Source organism: Syngnathoides biaculeatus, chromosome 23, assembly GCF_019802595.1.
Source record: "Syngnathoides biaculeatus isolate LvHL_M chromosome 23, ASM1980259v1, whole genome shotgun sequence".
Lineage (NCBI taxonomy): Eukaryota > Metazoa > Chordata > Actinopteri > Syngnathiformes > Syngnathidae > Syngnathoides > Syngnathoides biaculeatus.
This window is the reverse complement of record NC_084662.1, coordinates 19558495-19572082: the sequence shown is the minus strand read 5'-3', so window position 1 is coordinate 19572082 and position 13588 is coordinate 19558495. Positions and strand designations below refer to the sequence as shown.

General features: G+C 39.5%; 1 protein-coding gene across 7 annotated transcripts in view; it reads left to right on the top strand.

Annotated features, from left to right (window-relative positions):
* flrt2 (fibronectin leucine rich transmembrane protein 2) overlaps positions 1 to 13588 on the top strand; it is a 112839-nt gene that overhangs the window by 52757 nt on the left and 46494 nt on the right. The window contains exons 1-2 of one of the 7 annotated variants that reach the window (XM_061812719.1): positions 177 to 341; positions 651 to 788. The exons of 4 other annotated variants lie outside the window; for them this stretch is intronic. The gene's annotated coding sequence lies outside the window, so the exon portion shown is untranslated. Of the gene's footprint in view, positions 1 to 176; positions 789 to 13588 lie in introns of those variants that run through there. 2 more of the 7 variants (XM_061812718.1, XM_061812723.1) reach the window with 2 other exon arrangements.

Genomic DNA, 13588 nt, shown 5'->3' with positions numbered 1-13588 from the left:
TTAGCAATAAATCTGGCACCTCGGGGAATTTAAGTGTCTAACTGTTCTCAGTGTCTTCCAGTCTACTGCTGTCAAATGTTCTTTGGCCTCACAACATCCGCTGTCTGTGACCCCTTTAACTCTTGTTTTGTTCTCAAACTGCAGGCCCCTCAACCCCCCCCTCCCCATCCCCAAGACACACAGGCTCAAAACCACCCTACATGGCCGAGACCTCATGAGACAGACCCCTCTTGACAGTGTTCCTCCACACTAGACCGGTAGCCTTTGACCTCCGCAGCACCTCTGCCTCTCTTGTGCGGCTGCCCTTGCATTCCAGTACAGATGTGAAACCTGAGCCCGTGGTGAGCTCATCTCCGACCCGCACATTTTCAAGAGTTAAATGATACCAAAAAAAAATAAAAAGATTGTAGAGGAACAAGAAAACAGGGAGAGCAAAAAAAAAAAAAAAAAGGGAGAGGCATCCACCGGTTTAGGACAGGTCTGGAACTGGTTCTGTTTGTGTCTAGAAGCCAAGGCAGCTCAGGGGTTAAGTTACATGAGAGACAGCGAGCAGGAAAGGGGAAGAAGCCGTCTTTTGCTTGTTGTCGGTCTCCTTTTCCTTCCAGGGTCTGACTGACTGCTACCTTCATTTTCCTCTTGACACGCGCTAGCAAGCCACTCGCCCTCCCATATGTGCTTAAAGTTTAACGACCTCATATGGAGGAGCTGTCCTGGGATGTGAAGGTGACCCGGTGAGCTTGTGTTTGCCTCTCTTCTTCTCTGCAATGACCGCAAGTTGTCCAAAGACGGTAAGCGGCCCTCTTTAAAAATCCCCTTGCAGTGTGTATTTGAATTAAAAAAAAAAAAAAAACGACATTGTAATTACAAGAGCTGTATAAAAAATGTCCTCCGTAATCCAAAGTTTGCATATAATATTTCATGTGGTAAATTCCAGTAACTGCACAGCATAATTCTGAGATATGTAGTAAAATAAGGTAACCAAGAAAAACTGTACCTCAGGGTATGATTCGATGTATTTCGACTCCTACAGAAAGAAAATGCCTATATCACAAAATAAATAACTCTGATCATGTTAATCAAATTGAGAATTTGGATCTTTGTAAAAGAGGTTATGGTCAATGAGTGTACGTATATAACTTGCATGGGTGCAAACAAATTGTGTGTACATTAAACTTTCTGGTACCTGCTATAGAATGTTTCAAATCCTCCCAGTGGTACATCTCAGGATCTATATTGATGAGTGCACCGTCTTAATCACAGCACACATAATTAAACCAATCAGTCTCACTCTCCTGCTGAGTTTGAGGATGTCTGAAAAAAGTGTGCAACGTTGAAAGAGGAAGAGGAAAGAAAGCAAGGCAGCTCCAGCTGAAAGCTTAAAAGTGGGACCTTTTTATTTTATGTATTATTCATGACTGCCTTGTTTCTTTCATTGCTCCCTGCCTGTTGTTTAGTGACCTGGTACACTCGTCTTGTCAACCTTCTGGTTGATGTCTCTCTGAAGCTTGCTTTAATCCACTAACTGATGATTTTAATAAGTGGCCCAAAATATAAAAGAATGAGCACATAGTTTTCCAAGACACAAGCAAATATTCACGTCTTTTCACGTTAGTCTTAAACAACAACAAAAATAATCATCCGGAGGGACTTCAAGTTTATGAATCTGTCACCGTTTCCTCTCGACGTGAAAAACAATTTAAAGTAATTGCGAACATTTTCATTCTCTAACTTTAAAAGTGTCTGAGGTGAAAGAGCAGCAATTATCCTGCAATGGTCTCATTATTGAAATGGTTGTGAAGTGCTCCATTGCTCTTGCAGGTAAACACACAATTCTTCATGGGAAATAATGACACAACTGTGATCCAAAGCTTCTTCTTTTCTTTTTTTCCTTGTGCCAGGGAGAGCTGCCCCAATAACCTCCATTTACAAAGCCGATTCACAGGATTCGCTAAACAAACTAGCAGCAAGCCACTTCTGCCAATGGCGATGACTAATGGGTAAACATTAATTTACAGGGAATAGTAACACGTTATAACGTTATCATTCGCAACACATAACCCCTGACACTGTAAAGACTCTCATTTATTGATAGGCGTTTGGCTTTAAGATGGTTAATATTTCCTCAAGCTTCTCCTAAAAATACAATGCAAAGTAATTGGAAAAACACAATGACAAAACTCTTATCAGCAAAAGCAAGCTGTGTCTATTCACTCATTTTCCAGCATCTTCCAATTAAATGAGATCAAGCAATCTCTTCATGAACTAACCTGCCCCAGTGTTGCAAATGTGTTTGTTTTTGTCGACCATGTGCTTGGGTTGAGTAATTAATCAATGTTTTGGTCGCCCTATTGAAATTTGCACTCTGTAGCGCAAGCAACTCTAGTGGTCCGACCTCTCATCTATGAAGTCATTATTTTCCACTAATTAGCCAATTAATTGAAATTGCTAATCTAATTTTAAAGACCTGCTCCACTGAGAATCTTTATGACGCATTGGTAGAACGCGTATCTTGCAGTATACGCAATTTGTTTCAAGCGAGTAAATTTAAAGGATGAGCTGCCTGCAAGTTGTGTGTTAATGAGTCAATTATTTTATTGCTGAGAAATAATATTTCATGAACATAGTAAAAAGTCGCTTTCATGGGGCTTACCTCATGTTTATGAAAACAACTTTTTTTTGTTTTACCAGCGGGATAATAGTAACCACTTTAAAAGATTAACTTTTAAGCGTTATGCAAAAATCACATTACATAAAAAAGAAAGACAAAGTCTTTAAATTTGTTCTCGTATCAGAGAGCAAATGCAGCTATTTTTTACCCAATCATCTTTGATACTAGGGTTTTATATATGTGTGTGTGTGTATATATACTCGGGGGCGGCACGTTGACTCAGCTGATAAAGCGTTGGCCTCACAGTTCTGAGGACACAGGTTCGCTCCCGGCCCCACCTGTGTGGAGTTTGCACGTTCTCCCCATGCCTGCGTGGGTTTTCTCTGGTAACTCTGGTTTCCTCCCACATTCCAAAAACATGCAACATTAATTCGACACTCTAAATTGCTCCCAGGTGTGATTGTAAGTGTGTCTGTTTGTATGTGCCCTGTGATTGACTGGAAACCAGTCCAGGGTGTACCCCACCTCCTGTTCATTGACAGCTGGCATAGGCTCCAGCACTCCCCGTGACCCTTGTGAGGTTAAGCGCAAAAGAGAATGGATTGATATATTCAGTATGCTACTACTTCCATTATTGTCGTCTTCAAATCCAATCTATGATCAATCTACACTCTGTCAAGCAAATACTTTTGTGGAATCACTTAGAAGACATTTTTGAAATAATTTAGAGTGTCGAACTGAGTTTTTCACCTTTTGGAACTGATATTGTGAGGTGAAAAAAAATCTGCTCTGCTTGAAGTGATCAATTTGAGAAAAGAGATTCTTCACTTGAGCACTTTGGGGTAAGAAGACATCAAAGTGTAAGGAGTATCTTTGTTATAAAGTATCCATGGAGGGTTTGTTAAATCTAGTTAGCAAGGCAAGACGCAAAACTAAAGCTGATAGCAATTTTACAAAAAAAGATGGAATTTAATGGAATACCAAAAATGTCGATTTTGGATAGATACAACATATACTTAAACTTATATGGTTGTATAACTATAATGTATATTGTTGAAATATGAGGTTAGGTTAGGTTAGGTTAGGGTTAACCTAACCCTAACCGGGTAAAATGTATATATATACCATAAGCATTATATATTTATCTCTAAAGCTATAATTCATAGTGAAATGATTCGCTCTGAATGAATATTGAATATTTTAGCTAAAACATTTAACATATGTATGTTAAAAAAAGAAAAAAAAACTTAGCTAAGATCTACGAATCATTCAAAATTTTGTGAATATCTATAAAAACATGAAAAGCATCACAGATTTTCATCTATCATGTCTCATTTGGTGACATTGAAAAGTTCAGTTCAAGTAGAAGAAACAAGTAGCTAAACTTCAATTAATCCAGAAAAAAAGGAAAGTTTGAATAGTTCTGGGATAGCTTGATTGGGTGCATGAAAAAAAGATTTTAAGGTTATAATGCAGAGGCATTTTTTTACGTTTATATTTATTATACCGATTATAATCCCTCAAGGAGAAATGCAAGATATGTTTTTGTACATTTTGTGTTGCACACCAGACAGAAAACAAGATATCACAATAAAGGCATACAAGAAAAGTTTCAAAAAGAAGCGCAAACAATACCACACTACTTGAGCTTGCTCAAGGGCACTTTGGCCGGAGCCAGTTTGTCCAACAAGAGTTCCCCGCCCTTTTATCCTGTAGGGTTTATTCAGAGGCTCAACCTAACAATTCAGTTTGGGGAAAAAAAATATACCAAAACATCTTTAAGGATAAAATGTTTTGTTGTTGGTTCTTTAGAATTTGTACTTTTATCATGATCTTGCAGTTGTCAATTCTTTGAGCTGTTTACAGTAGACTGGAATTGATCAGCTCTCCCTGCAGGATGGTGGGATCAATCCACCAGGCAGCCCCAAGCTGAAGTTGTTTGGACTCAGCTGAGGTCTGAAGGTATGAATCAGACATTGTCTGGCGCTGGACATGACCCGAAGACTGAGCTCAGATATGCGCTGAGGGAACAGGAGAGCAGTGAGCAAGCAGAGGAGTATTGAGAGGGTGAGGAGGGGGGAGGACGGGGAGACTGGGTAGAGTAGGGACTGGTCACAGGCCAACTGGGAGATCCAGCACAAGGAGAAGCTTGTTCTCACTTTTTTTTCTCCACTTGTACCGCCTGGACCTAGAAAAAAATAATAATTCTGAAATACCAGCGACAATGTAATTATAGACAAATAGAAGAATGGGGGTTAATTGGAGTTAACTGTCTGTTAAAAAAAAAAGTTAATATTGCATGTGCATGTATAAATAATTATACGTGGGTCAAACCTCCACATTCTGCCAGCGGTGCGGAAGCAGCAGAATTCCTACCGCTGCTTTAAAAACAAGCATAGTTCAGTAGTTCCGAAAGAATGCTTTGAGTGTATATTTTTAGGAAGATAATACCTGGCTATTTGAGGCCCAATCATTAGATTATAGTCAACTTTGACATGAGATGAGAATAACGTAGAAAACATGAAGCTGCCTGAGAGGGAAGAGAAACCCAACACTGCCGTTCTGTGATGAATTCTACCTCCTGCTGTTTTCATCCAACAATCATAATCTCACACTCGTGACCATCCACGCACTGTTATTCTGTGAGGGGCAGGGCAGGGGGGTGGGGGGTTGCTTCTGTCATGGCAGAATAAAAATGTAACCCCCAAAAATAAATACAGGACAATATTTATTGCGTTACTCATTTATCAGATTGTGTGATTAACGTTTTTCTTTGACATGGGTTGCGCAAAAATCTCCCGCACCTTAGTGATGATCCATCCATCCATTTTCTTTGACGCTTATCCTCGCAATGGTCGCGGGGCGTGCTGGAGCCTATCCCAGCTGTCAACAGGCAGGAGACAGGGTACACCCTGAACTGGTTGCCAGCCAATCGCAGGGCACATAGAGACAAACAGCCGCACTCACAATCACAACTAGGGGCAAATTAGAGTGTCCAGTTAATGTTGCATGCTTTTGAGATGTGGGAAGAAACCGGAGTGCCCGTAGAAAACCCACGCAGGCACGGGGAGAACATGCCAACTCCACACAGGCAGGTCCAGGATTGAACCCGGGACCTCAGAACTATGAGGCCAACACTTTCCAGCTGCTCCACCGTCCCCCCAATACACACATTATGATATATATTATGTTTGTTGCATATTAGATACGCAGAGCTGGCAGGTCTGCGGATCAGTGGAGAAAATGAAGACGTAATCATTTTAAAACATGGTCAAATCTGCCCAAAGAGGGGGAATCATTATTAGGAGAGAAAATTCAGGTGAAGTCAATCAAATTTATTTTTCTCAAACGAGTCAAAACAATACAATTTGATGCTTTATGGAAAAAGCAATGTAACTTACATATACTGGATAAGTTGGTGGTAGCCAATGCCAATAAACATTAGCAAATGATTTTCTCAGATATTAATGCTGTCCAAACTCTGGTATTTTTTATGCAGTTTTGGACTTGAAAGAGGATTTTTGAAAGTGTTGATGAGGAGGCAGAATGAGCCCATGCTCATCTTGACCACCAATCAATGCTTCATAATCAAATGTTACATTGATTGCTGCATTTTATTATTTATTTAAACAGGCCTTTAAATGTAGAACACTAGGAAAGGCAGACCTGATTGTGGCAAGATTGTAATCTGCATAACACAAATGATTTGTGTCAATGAACACCTCAAAATAACTTTTAATTGAATGCTTTTGTAAAAAAAAAGGGGGGGGAGCTGTTTAAAAGTTGTGCATCTATACTGGAAAATTTACAAGTGGTGATCTGACATGTATTAAAGGTGGTTATCTGGAATTTACATGATTTTATAGGGAGCAAAGAGCAATTTCAATGGGAAAGAAATTTGATCTAGATTCATATTTTGATGTGTATTAAAATCTGTGTCGTGTTACCTATAATACAAAGTTTTCCAAAGTCAGTAGTGTCACCGAACAATATAAATTACTCTTGCATACTCGGCACTGTGTTAAAAGCAACTGTTAACTGTCTATAAAAATCTGAACTGTTTTACTGGCTAGTTCCAACAATATAACACAGTAAGTCGTAATTACTTTAGGTAGAATCATATTTTCTGGGTGAAGTGCTGCAGTTTGATGAGAAGTCCCATCAAAGTTGTTTGACTTGAGGATCATTTTAGTCTCAATACGAGGGACTTTAGATTGATATGATTAGCCCATAGATGGGCACACAGTCAGTTATTCCTCATGTCTGTGAGGCCCGACAGTGCAGTGGAAATTATGGGGTATTGTATGAACGGCAAGGACTAGCGGTCGGCTCGGGAGTTTGAACAATCTGGTCATTTGCCATCACATCTGGACTATGAGAGAGGTCTTATTATGGATTCCACTGCTATTCTTGGCAAGCCACGCCCTGCATACCGTGCAAGTTCTAAGACTGGCCAGAGACAGCTGACTCAAGCAAGCTTACCTTCTTCTTTGCAAAAAGTTATTCATCAGACAGCAAGCTTGTACTTTAGAATGATTTAACAGGCAAAATCTTTGGAGGCTTCGTACAGGAGTACATCATAATTACCCAGACTTGTTAATGTCTCTTGAGATGACCTAGAATACAATGTGATGGCATATTTGGAGTTGTAATTCCTCAAAACCAGTGTAAAAATTATTAAAGAACAAAATGACAAAATGCCCGAGCACTTTGTGAAGTACTGTGCTCCGTCTGACGACGTAGGTTTGACATGCAGGTTTTATGGGCTGCGAGCAAGGCCGTTCTTGTTTGCTTTGGAGCCTTCTGAAAGAGGCCCAAAAAGCTCTAGTGAACTCCATCCAGACCAGCTGCCAGCAAAAGTACAGCACACGACTTGGAGCCTAACTGCTTAATTTTTTTTTTTTTTTGCTCCAACCACACTGAACTTTTAGCTGACTCGATCCATTTAGCCGACACGTTTTCGATTGCACACGTGCGTCCATCCTCATCTTCCTGGCCCACTTCACACCTCATAAAAACACAATTTGTCTCTCAAATCTAATCTTTTGCAGTAAGTTTTTTTTTCTTCAAAATTGTCATTTACAAGCGGTGTTCGAAGCCTATCAGCATTATGTCTTTTCGTACTAATGCATTCAGTGACTCATGTTCCATGTTTCCAGAACAGAAGGAACATTGAGGACTTTGGATTAGAAAAAGACTGAAGTCATATCCTCTCACACACACACATCAAAGTGAAAGAAGCCTTAGAGACTCGAAGGATTAATGTGTACAGACATGTTTCATGTGGCAGCAGCGGTGCAAGCAGTTTGTTTTGAGTTCCTCACTTCAGTTTTCCCTATTTTTCCTTGTCATGAGTTTACTGGCACGTCTGTAGTTGGCTGAGAGATAAGCCATGCAAGCTCAAGTCTCATTTTATTTGTGAGATTCCAACTGTTGCAATATTTTTTATCTTCACCAAAAATCCCATCACAGACTCCCATTCAACCATCCATTTCATGGCCACTTATCCTCACAAGGGTCGTGGAAGTGCTTTCCAAGAGACACAAACCCAGCATCCAAATCAATTTTGTTCATCTATGTGTCACCGATATCACGCTGATGGTTGTGGAGAGCTGGAGCCCATCTCAGCTGACATCTCAGCATCCTGGACCTGTCGTGATTAATGAATTGTTAATTATTCAGAGAGACTTTTACTGATTTGCATTATGAAAATTTGACGTTTTTAACGATTCAAACCTTTTGGATCAATTAGTGTGGTGAGCAAAATGTTCGCAATCAGGCGGAATCCTCAGACATTCAAAATGACAACGTAAAATTTGAAACAATTTATGGAAGTAAATATGTGCCACCAGGATTTGAATTTGAAACAGCACAGAAATCAGGATTTGAATTTGAAATGTAAAGTGATCACATTTTCAGTAAGTGTATTTCTGTGTAACTTTTCAATGTTAACAATTCAACTGGCTACAATTTGCTGTCTAAAATTCACCATCTGTGCCACCAGGCAGGGTTACTTCAGGTCAGAACCGAACACCCAGCCAATCGCAGTTATGCTTTCTTAGCCACACATATTATTACACTGACGTCACATACTAAGAAAGTGTAACTGGATGGGTTGGCTGTTTGGTTCTGACCTGAAGTAACTGTGCCTGGTGGCACAGATGGTGAAGTTTAGACAGCGAATTGTAGCCAGTTGACTTTCAGACAGCGAATTGTAGCCGGTTAAATTTCAGACAGTGAATTGTAGCTGACACATGTTCAATAGCTAATTTAATATACTAACAAAATTAATCATTTATGTTGTCTTTAAATAAAATGGTAGAGTAAGTCAATGGCCCCCGGCTGTCCTATTCACACTCCGTACTCACACCGACGACCTGACTGTACAAAAGCCTTTAATAATTCACCAAAGCAAACACCTGTGTTCCATCCAGCTTGACAAACTGTTTTTCGAAGGTCTCCGAGCCATGAGCAATGCAGTAAATATAAACGATGAGCCGACTAACCCCGAGTATTAAGCGGATATTAATCTGCATGATTCATGAGCTTTGAAATTAATCATTACAGAGATCGATTTGTAAAAAGACAGGCCACCTGTAATGCATATATCCTCAGGATTATCACTCATTATTGTCTAAAATGCATCCAGAGTATAAATCCTAAAATAATAAATGACAACTATGCCACAAGGCTTCCGCGTAGCATAGCGGTATAATTTTCCAACAATATTCATACATTTTAAGCAGTCAAGAATATGAATAGATTTCTTTCCAAGCTGTTTTCAACACTTTAAAATGGTTCTAATGCATACAAATAAAGTGGGGACAGACCAATAGTATCAGTTTGTTTAAAATATGAAATTGACCACATTTGGACATGATCCGGTTTCTGCCTGACAGCGATAAAATGCTATTATCTTCACTACTCTTCCGGAAAAGGATACCAATGATAATTGCACAGTATGCCAAATTAGAGTAGGAGGAAAGGGATATTTCAAAAGTTCCATTGACATTCAGTCGATATTTTAAGTTTTGTTACTTTGAGCAGTAAGAGGCTAAAATAAATAAATAAATAATTCTGATCTGGAGAACTATTTAGTTTTTTGGTTTTTTTTTGCGGCAGCAGCAGGAGTTGGAGCTAACATATCACTGTCATGTGTTCTGGGTTATAGCTTGTGAGTGACGCAAAGGACGGTTTGAATCAGATTTAGATATGCAGGCTAAGTCGGAAATTTGATTTGAATCAGATTTCAAACCCACCTACAGCATAACTGGCAGTTATTTCTTGCCATTGCACGTGATTAAAAAGGGTCTGATTTCAATCTTGATCAGCCAAAATCCATTTTGTCAGTGTAAACATAAGACATATTACTCATTTCTGCCCTTTCCTCTCGTTAATCCACTCCGTCTGGCTGTCTTTTTAGCCTTTGTTTGACACTTTTCCTCACCAGACAGTCTTGACATCATCTTTTATAGATACTGTTGCAATAATATCCAAACAACACAATAGAGCAAGTTCGCTTCTAAACTTAACACCACAAAGGCATTACGCAACTCCCCGGACTTCCTGTTTTTGCTTCAGCTTCATCTTTAATAAAGCTCAACCGCAGGATAATGAAATAGTATGAATTTTTGATGTAACGCTTTAGTATGAAGTGTTACTTTATTTATATCTCCTGAGTGTCATTCATACGCTATTGTTTTTTTTTTTTCTTCTGTCATTCATGTAGCTGCTACATTTTCTTTTTTTTCCCTTTCCCATTGTGTGTGGGACTGTTTACATTTTGTGCATCAAGATTCTGGCACCGTACACCTTTATTTTATTACTTGTCACTCACTGATTTGCTTGCTATCAGGTGCATGCTGAATTATGCATTCTTTATGTCTCTAAAGATTCACAGTAATTACACAGTAATTGCCTGTCCGGCCTCTCCACCGACCCACTTTTTTTTTTTTTATATACCTATGAACTTGGCTGCAACAATACAAGTTCAAATGAAAAAAATTGTCTGCCCAGTGGCAAGACATGACACATGTTTCAAGACCACGTTATTCAAAATAATCTCCACTGTATTTATGCAGAAAGAAATGATCTCTCCCAGGTGGCGTACAGTTTTCTCTTTGTTGTAGGAAAAATAAGCTTTCTTGACTGAACATAGCCGCCGGCAACTATCCAGCTGAACCACATTCCACTTTCACATGACCTTCTTGCAGACCTGGCCTAGAGCAAGCGCTCCACCACTCATTTTTGGCCACACCACTGTCCCATTTGACTGGCCTAGATAATTTAAGATGTATTGTTCTTTTTTTTTTTTTTTTTTGCTTCCTCACTTTTTATAAACTCCACTCACGTCCACCTGAAAAGCTTGTCAATATTATTCATATGCTTTTACAGGTGTAATTTCAAGGACAAAAACATCACCTGTCAGTGTGCGCCTTTGATATTCACCGAGGCATCAGGCAACGTGCGTTCTCTCATCAGAAGAATATGATTTGTGCATGACCATGGCCTGTGTTTGGCCAGGGTTAATGACAGGAATTAATCAGATCATGCCCAAACTCAGGCAAATACCCATTAGTCACTTAAAGCTGCACTAACAAATGCACATTTATTATGTTTGTACAGTATTTATTATGTTAACACTAAGTGACAATGATGTCCTTGTAACACTGGGAAATGGAATGTTTCTTGGACAATGTTGATAAGGGTGCAGTGAAACTTCCCCTTCTATTCAATCAATTGTAGTACATGTGGGTGTGTCAGTTGACTTCCATCAATCAATTTTCTTTGCCACTTATCCTCACAAGGATCGCGAGGAGTGCTGGAACCTACCCCAGCTGTTAAGGGGCAGGAGGCAGAGTACACCCTGAAATGGTTGCCAGCCAATCACAGGGCACATCGAGACAAACGGCCGCACTCACAATCACACCTAGGGGAAATTTAGAGTCTCCAATCAATAAATGTTTTGGGGATGTGGGAGGAAACGCTAGTGCCCGGAGAAAACCGACGCAGACATGGGAGAATAAGCAAACTCCGCACAGGCAGGACAGGGATCGAACCAGGGTCCTCAGAACTGTGAGGCCAACGCTTTCCAGTTGCATCACCGTGCCGCCTGAATTCCTACTCGTTAAATGATTTAACAACAACAACAACATTTTTCTAATGGCAATTAATCTGTGTTTATTCCAATACATTTTAATGACTTCATCACTTTATATTTCATCATCATATCATTATATTTACATGTACATTTCAATCGACAGTTCCAATTTGACCGTTATATTGAAAAGAACACTTGAAACTACTCACTTCCAGAGATGCCAAAAATACACATAAGTGACCACATGTGCGTCAACAGACCCAGGCAATATCTACATTTAATATTGCTTTGTTGTAGATATGTAATGATTTATTCATTATTTTTTCTTTCATTTTCTGTTTATAACCAGTTCTTTGTCTTTTGGATTTGAACCCCCCGAAATCTTGTTCTTTGTGAATGATCGACTCTGAATAAACATTTAAATATATATATTTTTTGGAATCTCAGAGGAATCCTTGAAACTCCAATGTGACACAAAACTGTTCTGACAAGAAAGGAATACTGTATAGAGCCTCCATTCTGTTTGACCCGACAAACGAACAGGACAAAATAAATAAATAAGTCAGTCACAACTATGAGTAAACAATCATAAAAATATTAAATGTTACATAAGTAGCAGCTGGTTGATCTTATAGACCGTTACATTATTTCACCTGTTGATCCCAAGACTTATTTTAATTTATTATTGCTGTTATAGAAATAACACATTAATGTAAAGTGTAGCATATTTAATGGTTTGTTTCAGTTGTAGTTTTACAGGAGGTGTTTAGGTTCTTAGAGAAGCTGCCCAGGTACTGTCTTAGCTTGGAGGGCACGTTTTATGAGAACCCCATTAGGCTCCCCCCCCCCCCTGCATCCACACACACCCACACAAGCACACACAAGCACACACACACACACCACACACACACACACACACAGTAATGGAAACCACAGGAGTGGACCTTGTATCTTTAGAAATTATTGAATTGTTAAAAAAAAAAACTCCATCCTTTGCTTGCTTTTTCTCCAGAATTCATACACGTGATGGCTTGACCTTTTTCTCTCCATGTTTATTATAAGAGTTGCTTACATTTTTCATTTCAAAGGTTGACGTGAAACAAATGGACTCTGTGTTTCTTGAATATTTCACCTTTAATCAAAACGTTTGGAGTCTCTCAACCGATATATAACCTAATTTAGTGGTCAATAATACAGTTCTGGTGGACCAGCCAGAAAATACCATTGGCAGACATTGTTTTAAGCACTTGCTCAAACTCTTATCACATAACTGAATGAGTTTTTTTTTTTTTTTTTTTACAATGACACAAATATAGGTTTAGTCAGCATTTAACAAGTACATAAATTATTATTAGCTTGATTTATGTACATGTTTGTCTGCTACCAAACACCTACACTGGTTGCAAATCAATCGCTAGGCATATATAAACATACATAAGATACTTTCATAGTGGCACGGTGGAGCAGATGTAAAGCGTTGACCTCACAGTTCTGAGGACCCGGGTTCAATCCCGGCCCCGCCTTTGTGGCATTTGCCTGTTCTCCCTGTTCCTGCGTGGGTATTCTCTGGTCACTCCGCTTTCCTCCCACATCCCCAAAACGACTCCAAATTCCCCCTAGATGTGATTGGCAGTATGACTGTTGCCTGTCTCCATATGCCCTGCCATTGGCTGGCAACCAGTTCACGGTGTACCCTGCCTCCTGCTCGATGACAGCTGGGATAGGCTCCAGCACTCCTGGGACCCTTGTGAGGATAAGCGGCTAAGAACATTTCATGCCGGTTGAATCGCATAGAGGTAGCAAAATTACACAGTAAATCACAAGACATTTAATGCAGTGTCAGATTGAAGATGTTTTTGCTGGAGTTTCTCCTCATTAAT